Source organism: Cebidichthys violaceus, unplaced genomic scaffold (assembly GCF_023349555.1).
Source record: "Cebidichthys violaceus isolate CVI_PGR_0920_01 unplaced genomic scaffold, fCebVio1.0.p SCAF_122, whole genome shotgun sequence".
In the NCBI taxonomy this organism is placed as follows: Eukaryota; Metazoa; Chordata; class Actinopteri; order Perciformes; family Stichaeidae; genus Cebidichthys; species Cebidichthys violaceus.
The window spans coordinates 184,403-197,533 of record NW_027176288.1 but is presented as its reverse complement, the minus strand read 5'-3'; positions in this window follow the sequence as shown (position 1 = coordinate 197,533).

Here is a 13,131-nt window from a genome sequence, read left to right as displayed (position 1 = left end):
TTGGAGTTGAGAGACAATATGTACGACCAGATTGTGTCACAAGAAGCCAGTTTACAAGCACAATTCAAACCAATTAAAAACTAAATTGTTGTCGGAGGATAGCCTTTGGCTTCTGAGATCACATTTTGGCCAATTCGTTCTGCCTCTCTCCACATGGACTGTTTAACTGCTCGAATCTGATTGGTCAATACCAGTCGGACTACAAACGGAAACTTTTCCTAGACCAAAATCTTGCCAGTTGCATCTAGATTCTGCATATGAATGCTGAATCTGTTTATAGAGGTTAGTAAATACTGTATGCATGTGTGTGTGTGTGTGTGTGTGTGTGTGTGTGTGTGTGTGTGTGTGTGAGAGTACTTGTGTGTGGTTCTGCAACTGCAGGTTCGTGCGTTTCCACAAACAAAGTGTGCATTTGTATGAGAGTGTGTGTGTGTGTGTGTGTGTGTGTGTGTGTGTGTGTGTGTGTGTGTGTGTGTGTGTGTGTGAGTGTGTGTGTGTGTGTGTTTAGCGTTGGCACTCACTTTTCTGTGTGTTTAAAAGAACAGTGTGTAGCATTTAGGGGAATCTATTGGCAGAAATGAAATATAATATGAATAAGAATAAGTTTTCTTTAGTGTATAATCACCTGACAATAATAAATGTTGTGTTTTTATTGAATGAGCCTCTTATATCTACCTAACAGTCTGACACACATTTAATGCGTGTGTACCTAGGTGCAGGTCAGTGTGTGTGTGTGTGTGTGTGTGTGTGTGTGTGTGTGTGTGTGTGTGTGTAGGTACATGCATATCTTTGACAGCTATGGCATATACTGTATATGCATGTATGTATGTATGCATGTGAGTGTGTGTGTGTGTGTGTGTGTGTGTGTGTGTGTGTGTGTGTGTGTGTGTGTGTGTGTGTGTGTGTGCCTATGCATAACTGCTCATGTGTTCATGATTTGAAACCTGTGCATGTGTGTATGTGTAAATGTCTGCATCTGTCTCAGCATTTGCAATTGTGTGCTCATTCTTTATGTGCTGAGGTGTATATGTGACGCTGCGAGTGTGTATGTCTGCATGTTTATTTTTGTTTGCAGGCATGTCCGTGTGTGTGTGTGTGTGTGTGTGTGTGTGTGTGTGTGAGCATCTCAGCAGGCCCCCAAGTGGCAGGTCCGCTGTCTGTTACAGTGATACAAGTTGACAGCAGGGTCTTCTTCAGTCAGCTCACTGGAGCTCAGCCAACAACCTGCTCTCTTCCTCAGTTCTTCTTCCTCCTTGCCCTCTTCTTTATCTCTCTCTCTTCTCCTTACCCTCCTGTAAACCTCTCTCTTCCTCCTCTGGCTCAATCTCTTCCCCTCTCATTTAAATGAACTTTCTTCCGCCTTTCTCTCGCTCCCCTTTTAACCTTTGACTCACCCTTTGAAAGGTATCCGATAATGAGAGTGTAAACACAGGAGGGAGAAAATGGTTTTGTTTCAGTTTCCAACCCTCTGCCACATCGTGTCAACACATCTAAAGGCAGTTCCATCAAAGCTGATACTTGAAAGCAACTAAACTGTGGAATATCGCACCAAGGCTATGGAAACACAGCCGAATGACGCATGCATTCTAGAGATCAAACCTGTCAAATGCTGCACAAGTAAATAAGGGATGGAAAGTTCAGACAGCAAACAGGGATTGGATTAAATGATAAAACAACAGTTTTGTCCAGTGAATACAATTACAAAATAAATGGTGGTAAAATACGCTAGAATGGACGAATAAATTATATTTGTTATTGTCATTTGGACAATAAAACCAAGGGGAGCATACACATAATGTTGCTTATAATCCCTCATGGCACCGTGTCTGCAAAATCCAACAGAACAAACGGTAGATCAAAGCTGAACCAGGAAGTCAGGCTTTAAACTGGGATGGATTTCGCCTTAATTTTGACAAATGTGATGCTTTACCTGTGGTTGATCCCAATAGAAGTCTCTATGTTTTCTGCAGATGCAAAGCCTGCAATATGAAAGAAGAGCTTTGGATTGGCACTTCACAGTCCTGCCTTAAGGAGAGAGTTTTACTCGTTGAAAATTGTCAAATCAGCTTGTGATTAACTTCGACCTCCACAAATATTGACAGGTCGATCGCGATGGATGTGCTTCTCCAGCTTGGTCGGGTCATTTTGTTGGATTCATATTCCTGTGGGATGTGGGTGGTAAAATATGAGCCATGTTCTACTGTAACTACACTCACCCTCTTCTGAAGGTATTCAGGGCACGCAGCCCCAAACAACACGACATGGATAGTAATGAACGTCACATTCCCAGGAGACTCCCTGGGACAGTCACGTGACTCACACCGCCAGAAGGCTTGGTAATTACGTGTGTGCACGTGGAATATCAGACAGCCAATAGCGTTGATAGAATAACCTGTAGCTGACATTGCAACAGCACATTTGTCGAGCTTGCAGGGTCCCACTCGGCTGCACTTGTTCTCCTTCGTATGAGTTCACTAGTAGGACTGTATGTCATTGTAGATGGGTTTGTATCCAGAGTAGTTTATATCAGAGTTTCCAATATGTCTAAAATCACAAAGTGTCAATGTGAATGGACATGCAGTTAGTGGAGGGAGACACATCACTAAATGATCTCAAATCACATTAGAAATGAATGAGATGAAAGATACTTCTTGCAACTGTCTGTAATATCAACATGTCAAGATTTAAGTTTCTGTAAAAACATAAACTTTGACATGGTTGTATTAGAATTAATTTGTACTAAAAAATAAACAAGCCAATAACATTGCATATTGACATTTATTTAATTGTCCGCCTGTGCGCTGTTACAGTAAATGATTCCCCACCGCCTCTTTAATTTTGTTCATTTAGAGTTTGTTGCACTTGTGCTGAGGCAGTGAGCTTAGGTAATGCAACCCACTGCTTTGTTGTGCAACCCCACTTCCTGATATTGATCGGTCCAATCAAAATGATTAACTAAGAGATGGAGATGGAGGATGGGAGGAGTGAGGGATGATCGGGAGGGCAAACAAAAGCAAATTAAGGATGGGAAGATGGGGATGATGAGGGGAATCAAATGAGGAGAAAAGGAGTAGTGAGTAAGGAGAGGAGTAAGATGTCGATTCAAGGGAAGGACAGGAGGATGGATGTCAAACGGAACATTAAAGGACTGAGAGAAGGGTGAATCAGACTAATTTAAGGGAGAACGAAGTGAAGAGGAAGAAAACACATTGCTGACATTTGTCTGAATCATTATTTGTTGTCCATGTCCCAGCTTAATGGCTCTATAAATATGAGTTTGCGTGGGAAAGTTGGCCAAATTTAGCACTTTGGAGCAAAAATCTGAATAATAATAATCACAGTTTTGCTATTGTGTGATAACTATAAGGACGGTGGGTTAGTATGTTATCTGTAGTCTAAGTGCATGGCTGTTAAGTGTACTACATAATGTTAAATAAAAATAGAGGGAATTTCCTTAAATTAAGCACAAATGTCGACTTGGACTCAAGGGTGAACTATTTTGATATTGGAGGTCAAAGGTCACTGTGACCTCACAAGACACAGTTTTGGCCATAACCCAATAATTATTGTACTGATAATAAACATTTCACACAAATGTCTGGGATAAAAGGATGAAGTGATGACATTTTGGGCAGACAAAATGTCATCGCATACAACAGTGAGGCGGTAACTCGAGTTTCCTGTTGGCCCCTACAGTGATAGCCTGAAAATACAAACGATATTTGGCCACATTTCCACTTCAATTTGCAATGATCCATTGTAACAATGTAGTTCAGTGTCCGAAGATGCAGTTGCAGACATGACGGCTGTTGTGTACGTGTATTAAGCTGTACACAGCTACAGCTGCACCACTGAGAAGAAACTGAATAAAGGTTGACTTTTTCAAAGCGCTGTTTTGCTGTTTCGCTGTTCAGGCAACAAAATGTACGTGTGCAATGATTAAACTACGAATGACTGAGGCTACTCATCATGCTTCAACACGATTGAGATTCTAGTCATAGTAGCGGCTCTGTGAGGCTGTACTTTAAGCTTAAAGCTAATGTCAGCATGCTTACACTCATAAAAATGCTTACACGCTAATGTGTGATGTTTATCACGACCATCACCTTAATGCAAACATTAGCACTAAACTTACTGTTGAAACTAATGTGATTCGTTTTGCAGGTAACCAAAGAATTAGTCAAATCACCTGAGGACGCTGCTGGAGGAAGTGTTTAGGGGGGACAAAAGTGGCGCGAGGGCAAAAGTCAGGGGATCAACGAAGTCATCTGGATTCATCATGTGGGGACCATGATTCTCTGTACAAAATGCTGTGCCATCCCTGAATTAGTTGTTGGGATATTTCAGTGGTTAAGGGAAGTTTTGACCTGGTAAAAAAATCAGGGGGATCAAGAAACATACAAGGCTTCATCCTCTGGGGACCACGATTGTCTGTACAAAATGTCATTGAAATCCATCCAATAGTTGTTGAGATATTTCAGCCTGGACCAAAGTGTGGACCGACCAATCCAATAACATTACCATTTCTAGAGCCATGCTGCTAGCACAGCTAAAAATACTCTATGTTGTCAAGATTGTGAATGTATTTTGAGTTTTTTTTCTTTTTTTTCTCACTCATCAAAATATAGGGAATACATGTTTCCACATGCCAGTTTTAGTCGTAATGAAAAGTAGCAGAAATCCCCTGCCAGGTAAGACTCGGTTCTTTGTTCTGCATATTGGGTCTACATCCATTGTGTGTGTGTGTGTGTGTGTGTGTGTGTGTGTGCTGCATGTCTGTGTGTGTCCTTGATTTACCTCGGGGCAGTAAATCAACCTGCATATGTCTGCTGTTATGACAGAAGTTTATCAGTTGACAGCAGATGCAGGTAGAGACAGAATGACAGATATAGGACTGTGTGAGACGGAGTGTGTGTGTGTATATACAATTTACCAAAAACTTCAGTTTCCGACAGACAGCCATGAAGGCCACACATGTATTTATACAGTAAAGAGGAGTCACAAGCCACATGCACACACACACCGAAAACAACATTTGTAAATATACACTATTTCAGTTCTCAGTCACGGCCCGAAGGGTGTTCTTCAGTGGGATTGTACTTGCAATGCAATTATGAGGCATTTACTTGCAATTATATTCTATTAACTGAAGCTTACTTAGAATTACTACAATTGCTGAGTTATTCCCCAAGCTACATGCTTTAATATCGCAGCAAATATGCACTGCACCTTCTTTTGAAGTTATTAAAGTGGCCTCTTTATTCTCGTTCACATTTCCCCATGGCTGCGTGACACATCGCACAATAAAAATATTAGCAGTCACTTGGCATAAATGGGAAGACTTGTAAAATCCTTGCATGCTCAGCTAAAGAACAACTTGTAAAACAGTATGTAACAGTGATTAAGTGTACCTAAAAAGAACAAAATTCAGTGTGTAAACATCAAGTCAGCCATTTAATGCAATGTGTGATTAAATCAAAGCCAAGTGTACTCTGATACTGCCTGCTGAAGTGGCAGAAAGGAGATTAAGTGTAGAGTACTTAAATGCATGCAGAGTCACATACGCACACAAGCTCTGGCACTGTTTCCTGTGGATACAATTTTTTTTTTCTTCCGAGGAGCCAAAATGCTCTATAAATATAGCTGACTAGAATTTTGGACTTGATAACTCCTCACCCCTTGAGGTGAGTGATATAAATATGAGGGCATACAAAGAACATTCTTGTTAGAGATACATGATTCATCACCGACAGTGTCGTACCGCATGCAATCCTTATCAGACATTATTTTAATTTGGGAATCGAATTAATATGTATTTGTTTATTTTGGTATATCTACTTCAACTATGCTCACAGGCAATGTTTTACGTACCGCACAGGAAACTAAGGATTGCGTTTCCTAATTTTCCTGATGATTGCGTAATCAGAATGTTTGATTCATCGGCAAAAGAGCTGCTTTACCAAGCCATGCCATTGTTGTGACAAAAACCCAATAGTCGGACAAATGTCCCATTGGACCAGAAGCCCATTTCTTCGACAGCCTGTTATCCCAAAAGCAAACGCCCACAATAAAATCAGAGAGGTCCGATGATGCATTCTGCATAATAATTAGCCACGTGATTGTGTTTGTTGGAGGGAGAGTTTGTTTTTTCAGAGCAATGGGCCTTCGGAAAAATGAACGTTTGCTTTTAGGATAAAAAGAGACGGCCCATTTGTCTTGGTCCAATGTAAAATGTTTCAGACTATTGGAGTAATGGACCGTCGAAACAATAGGTAGTCCCCTGCTTCACTTAGCACACTGCCTGGTTATTCTATGTCAGAGGCTGTGTGTGTGTGTGTGTGTGTGTGTGTGTGTGTGTGTGTGTGTGTGTGTGTGCAGGGCAGTGAACTCCATTACTTTTCTCCTGCTGTGAACCACATGTGCCTGATGTGTCATACCTCTGCCTTTGCTTGATGAGCGCGCTGCGTCTTTCTGACACCGTCTGATGGTCAGTTAGACAACACACACACACACACACACACACACACACACACACACACACACACACACACACACATGGAAAAACAACAAACGATAAAAAACACACAGACAACTGTTCAAAACAATAAAGTGTCTGACAAGGAATTTCAGTAATCACATACAGTACACACACACACACACACACACAAACATAGACGTTCAGTTATATATCAAACAGCATACATAAATGGTGCCCAGCATGGGATGTGGTTAGGACAAACAACTCAATTATTTCTTATAACAAGACGAAAGTAAACACACACATACAGAGAGCACCAGGGTTTGTGCATCATTTACCAGAAGCAAGGCTGTGATGTCAATCACATTAACTGTGTGTTTCTATATAACGCAGGTGGGGGAGTAAAGGGTTGTGTGGGTGGGCTGTGTCATCTTTTTCACACAAAAAAGGATATTGTCATAAATTCCACAAATACTACATTACATAAAGTTACATTAAATAAAAACCACAGCTTTGGATGTGGAGAGCAAGAGGGGAGAAAAAAAGTAGCAATGGAGAGAGAGAGAGAGAGAGAGAGAGAGAGAGAGTATAAATCCACAGTGCAGATCCTGCAGTTGTAGCACTTAGGCAGACAGAAACTCTCACAGAATTCAAAAAATGTTGCTTCAGGCAACTCACGAAACTCCCTCTCTGCTCCCTCCTCACGGCAATGACGACAGGATTTTTCCTTGAGTGGATAAAAGGAAGACTGGCTGTCTTGTTGGCATAAATGATCCACTGCATCCCACCTGATACTCTACAAAGAGATAGCAGCAATTCTTAACCATCGCCCGTGTTCCATCTCAAATGCAATAGCCGCAGCAGTGTGTGTGTGCCACAATTCAATTCAATTCAATTAAATTGTTAAATTATGCTCATGTGATTGTTTTTTTTTATGGTAATCACATATAATGAACGAATAGTAGTGACAGTTTGAAAGCGACACTGCATGGGTTATATGTAAAACATTTTGAGGCTTTATTTTTTTTACTAAATTGTAATGTGTCCCAGAATACTGTTTTGTCTTGTCATCCTCCGGGCAAATATTGGCTCCGTCTTCATGCCGCAACGCCAAGATTATGACAAATGTGTCAGATAAAGAGCGAGATCAAGTGGCCTAGAGGGAATGCCTAAGGGTCATGTTTCGTACATCATATCTATTCAGTCCAGATCAGAGCTGGAGCGTCAAAGCGTACGCTGAAAAAAATAGATTGTTTTTGGCACACCTGCGAGTTAACAGAGCTCTCCCTGATCAACAAATGTGAAATGCCAGAATAGATTCACAGGCTTTTTTAGTCAAACACAACATGTGAAAATATGTGTCTGAATGCACCCACTGATGAGAAAACATCTGCCGCCACACGACACACACACACACACACACACACACACACACACACAAGCCCACCCTCTGTCGAAAGTCTGCGTTCCACCTGCAGTGTACACAGCTTAAATATGTTAGCGCACTCTAACTGCAGAGTGCACAGCATAGCAAGCACAAGTCCCATGGGTCAGACAGGAAGGTTAAACAGGCAGAGAGGAAGAGGAGAGGACGGAGGTCACTGCAGCTTATCTTCTTTTCTGTCATTCTGTCTGCTGCCCTTAGGCTTAACGAGAGAGAGCGCGCACACACACACACACACACACACACACACATCCACACACTCAGGGCCATGATGATCGCCTGTGAGGACACTCTGCAAATTGGTGTGAGGAACTTACCTTATACTGCTTTCCCCTAAACTAGGCGGACAGGATGTTCTTCCGTACGATTAGCAACTGTTCGTCTTCCTGCTTTTATTGGTTTCATGTGTGTCAGTCATTCACTGCGCTACGTAATGCTGTAAATCCACCCTCTGCCTATTCATATATCTCATTCAGCTTTCATAGTAGTTACAAATTGTACATGTGGAAAATGTGTCGGTCATTCGTGGTATTTGTGGTGACTGTCGATGATTTCAATCCCATGTAAATGGACTAACTACCAATGTTGCGTGATGGTAAGCATGCTTAATGCCTTGGCATCCTCCGGGAATATTCTAGCGATAGGTTACAATGTCCACGTCTGCCGCGGATCCAATGTCCCCTGAGCGTCTATAGCACTTCTTTAGCATATACAGTACCAAGTTTTTTTTAACTTGCTCTTATGGTGACACTCTGCGATGAGGCAGTGATGGAGGTTGTTCAAGAATGTACCAAGCCGTCACTGTGGAATTACTTGGTCTTCATCCAATTTTTTTTGTTTTTTTTCACCAGCTTACACAACCCAAAATGGGGAAACATGTTTGTTCTAATGGAGTGACCCCTGTCTCTGTCTTTATGCTTCTTTACTCTCTTCTATTTCTCCTCTCTTTCCATTGAATCTGCTTTTCTTCTCTGTGTTTACAGAACATATTTTCTATAAACAGCCTCTCTCTCTCTCTCTCTCTCTCTCTCTCTCTCTCTCTCTCTCTCTCTCTCTCTCTCTCTCTCTCTTTCTCTCCCATCCTCTCCTACCTGCAGCATCGGCATGATTTGCAACAACAGGTTAGGTGCTAATGTGAATTTCCTGACTTATATAATCTCCTCCTTACATAATCTCACAGATGCACAGCCAGTGACAGACAGACACGCCGTGATGACTGTCTGCTGCTTCGCTGCCTCTGTTTGCTGTTTTCAGCAGCAGGTACATGGAGTTTGAACAGAATGCAAAGATGATACTCTTACAGGCAGGCGGGTAGTTTGGAGCACTGGGAACATCTCTTGGCATTGCAGTTCACTTTGTTTCAGTGAACTTTGTTTCAGTTTTTTTTTCTTTCTTTTTCGTTAATGCAACAGAGCACTCCGACCACCAACACAACTGATTCAGACTGACCTGCGTGTAGTTTTCTAGGTGTTTTTTGTCTGAACATGTGTTTGCATGTATGAGTCAAATGTTAACATAACATTTCATTTTCATTCCACCTATTCAATTTTCTTTCAACTCAAATTCCAATACGACCTTTTTCTTGGAATTTGTGTAACAATGTGTCGTGGACAAAAAAAAAAGAAAAGGCTTGCAAAAACCAGCGACCTTTGATGCAGCAGAGGGGCATTACTAGGTCACTGAATCTCAGCAGGCTTGTTTAAAAGCCGGAAGGATTAGACTGCAGGAAAAGACAGTATGTGGTGACTTTTAGGGTTTTTTTTAAAGCAAATGCGTTCTGAGTAGCAACAGATTTTATTCAGCTGATAACAGTATTAGAAAGAAAAAAAAAAGTATTTTCCTCATCGAGCCATTTGGCACTGTGGTTCTTTGACTCCGCCCACTGACGTTTCGCTCAGCCAATCAAACCATTTTGGCATTTCTGCCTCCAGAATAGCTCTGTGCACAAGCCTGTTTATGTAACCACAAACATGGATTTTATCAGAGAATGATGACCAAAATCCTGGAAACAAGTTCCCCCAACTGAATCAGCCCATTCAAGAGCTGTCTTGTCTGTGTGTCTCACGGTAATCCTCCAGCACGGGCTACAAGAGTTCCAAAATCCAACAGAGTGTAAAAAACAAAGAGTATTTCACATTAAACACTGTGTGTAGAGTTTCCTGTCATGCTGTTGTATTGGTGCTTTCACGAGCCAACAATGTAAGAAAATCAGATTATATATGAAACAAACAAATCCACAAAGGAGTTGACTTCCACAAATAGAAGATGACATTTTCCATCACATTATACAAGTGCATGTTCAGCACTACTATGACACCTGAGACAGGGGGCTCAATACATTTGCATACGTTTTCAGCAACATATGCAGTCCCATTTGAGTGCATCTTTAAGTCATCATTAAGCATTTCTTAGCATCTATAACATGTTTCATGGTGATAATGTGGACATAAGCAAACGCGTCCTGGTGATCTGGTGCCATAGTTTGTAGATTTAAATAACAAATGGGGGAAAATATCATACAAAAATTCACCATTCAATTTTGTATGATTTGTAACAAGCATGCCTGAAATGTGATTCATAGAGACTTTGTGGTGTTCCAGGAACTCGCCTGAATTCTGCTGCAGTTTAGCAGAAAAATACAGGTAAGTCCGGCTTTGCCTTCCTGATCATCCTCATACATTCATTTCTGAGCAGCTCTGCCAACACTCTGGGGAGCCAGCGGGTCTGGCCGTTGCCTGATGAATTAACCCAGAAGAAAGCCAATGATTTGATTCATCCATACTTCTGAATGCCTTCTAAAGACAGGGGTTTTTTTTGCACATTGCATCAGAATACATGGTTTTTAAAATAGGTTTGTAAATTAGTGGAGTTTGAGTAAACACCAGAGTGGATCACACACTGCCATTATCATCTTTCACTAATTGTTTTTATGTGAATTTCCAAAGAACCATTTCTATTGTCACTCACTGTGTTGAGAGATTTGTCTCCAACAAACCAAGGCACATATCTGAGCTGTGAGTTGTGATGGGATGTGTTTGACCCCAACTCGATTGGTAGCTGTGAACATTCAATAATCCCCACACTGCAAAATGATTGAAATTGAAGTGTACCAAACATCAGTCCCAGAAGTCACTGCAGAGTCAGCCCAACTGGGACGAGAAATTTGAGATTGAAACATTGGGTGACAGAAATACATGGACTGTAAAGTATGTTCATAACATCAACACAAATCGCCTCACGTTTTAAAGTTCCCATTAGCTTTAAGTTGTAGTTCTTAAGTTGGTGTTTTTCCTTCTTTCTACTTGCAGAACCTTCATTGTTGACATTTTAATGAAGTGATTCAGCTTGTGGGGAAATGGAATGCCACTTTATGCCTTTCTTTCTTCAAATTAGTAGAATAACCTGAGCACTCACCAGTGGGCAAGCTTCTTGACACACACACACACACACACACACACACACACACACACACACACACACACACAAATATGCAAAGGGTCCTTATAAGGGTACATCCTCTTAAAACATATGAAAAAGAAAGTCCTATTAGACAACTAAAGAATAGGTATTCAGTTTTTTAGGTTTTAAAAAATTCAGTTCCAACATCACACTCCCATAAGCCTGCATTTATTTATTAAATGCATGCATCACATAGAATCTACACAAATTGTCATACGCGCTGTTTAAACAATTGGATCAGTGATATTATAGTGGAAAAAGTCTCTGCAGTTTCCTCCAGATGGGGCTTCCATTACAAAAACAAAAATATCTATATCAGCAGATGATTTATAGTTACAAACCTACAATGTTAACTCCTAATCTTCCAGAATGATGCCTTATTATAAAGCAGATTATTATTTTTTTATGTCATATTAAATCACATAAACTCATATGGCAGTACCTTTAGGACTTACTGTATACATATCAGTGAACTTTGTTATGTGTGGGATACAGTATCTTTTCACTATCTGTCTTGCAGAGCATGAGGGTCAGATTTGACTGGTATGAATAATGCTTTATAGTTACTTAAGCTTTGCGTCGAGACAAACTGTGCACTTTTACTCTTAAGTGAAATGAATGCTGACTTTAAAATCAAATTTGAATTGATTAGATAATGTATTATAAATATTTTACAGCAGGCAATTAGATATTGCACAATAGAAAACATATATACATACCTTTTTGAGGGACGCTAGTTCACTCAAGACTCTTATTAAATTTGACACTACAGGAATTTGCTTCAAGTTGCCAATTTGTCATCAGTCGTCGGTGACGGCTATTACTGGAATGCATCAGTCATAGCAGCCATTACATATGTCTGCATGGTTGATGTGATGTTAATCTTCATGATTAGCAGCCTCTAGTATTGCCAGTTATCCTACACACACCAACACACACACACAAGTCAGCCTTTAGCTCCATCAAGCAAATTCAAGTTCACTCACACAGCGATGACAAAAGGGCATATGTGACTTTCTCATCACATCTGCTCCAGTCATAATCGTGACAGACAGACACACACACACACACACACACACACACACACACACACACACACACACACACACACTCATAGTTATATTTCATAGCTGTTGCTTGGCTGTGACAACCTTGGCATGGTGGCATAATATTGATGTAAATTCCAACTTGAAAGCACCAGGATGTCTTTAAGTCCAGTTTCCAATCTTTAAAGTGACAAGAGACAAGGTTTTGCTTTAACTTGTCATCATGGAGTAGATGTTGATTGCACGATGTAATGGCTGTAGAATAATGATGCCATCTGTGTTTAAACCGGTTTCCTATAAGTCTCGATTTTACTATGCAATTCTGTCTGCTCCGGGTCACTGTCTCCCAGCTCAATAAAGGCCCGATGTACGATATAAAAAGGAGAGGATAGCACTTGAGTGGGGCCTATACTTACTATATGAAGGCGATCAAATAATATGACGGAGCCTGCGTAGTCTGAAACAAGACAGCAAACTTTGTATTGCCTCCAACATTGTCAATGACAGCGCATTACAGTTATACTTCTTCCATTGTTACCTTTCACATTAAAAGCCCACGACATACACTGCATTACTGCTTACCAGAGAGCATTAGGCCAAAGGTTACTCTAAACTATAGCTTCCAGTAGCTATAGCGGAACTGGCGAAGGGTTGACAGCAACTGGAGCAATGCTAATAACGTAAACTGTGGAAACTCTACCCAT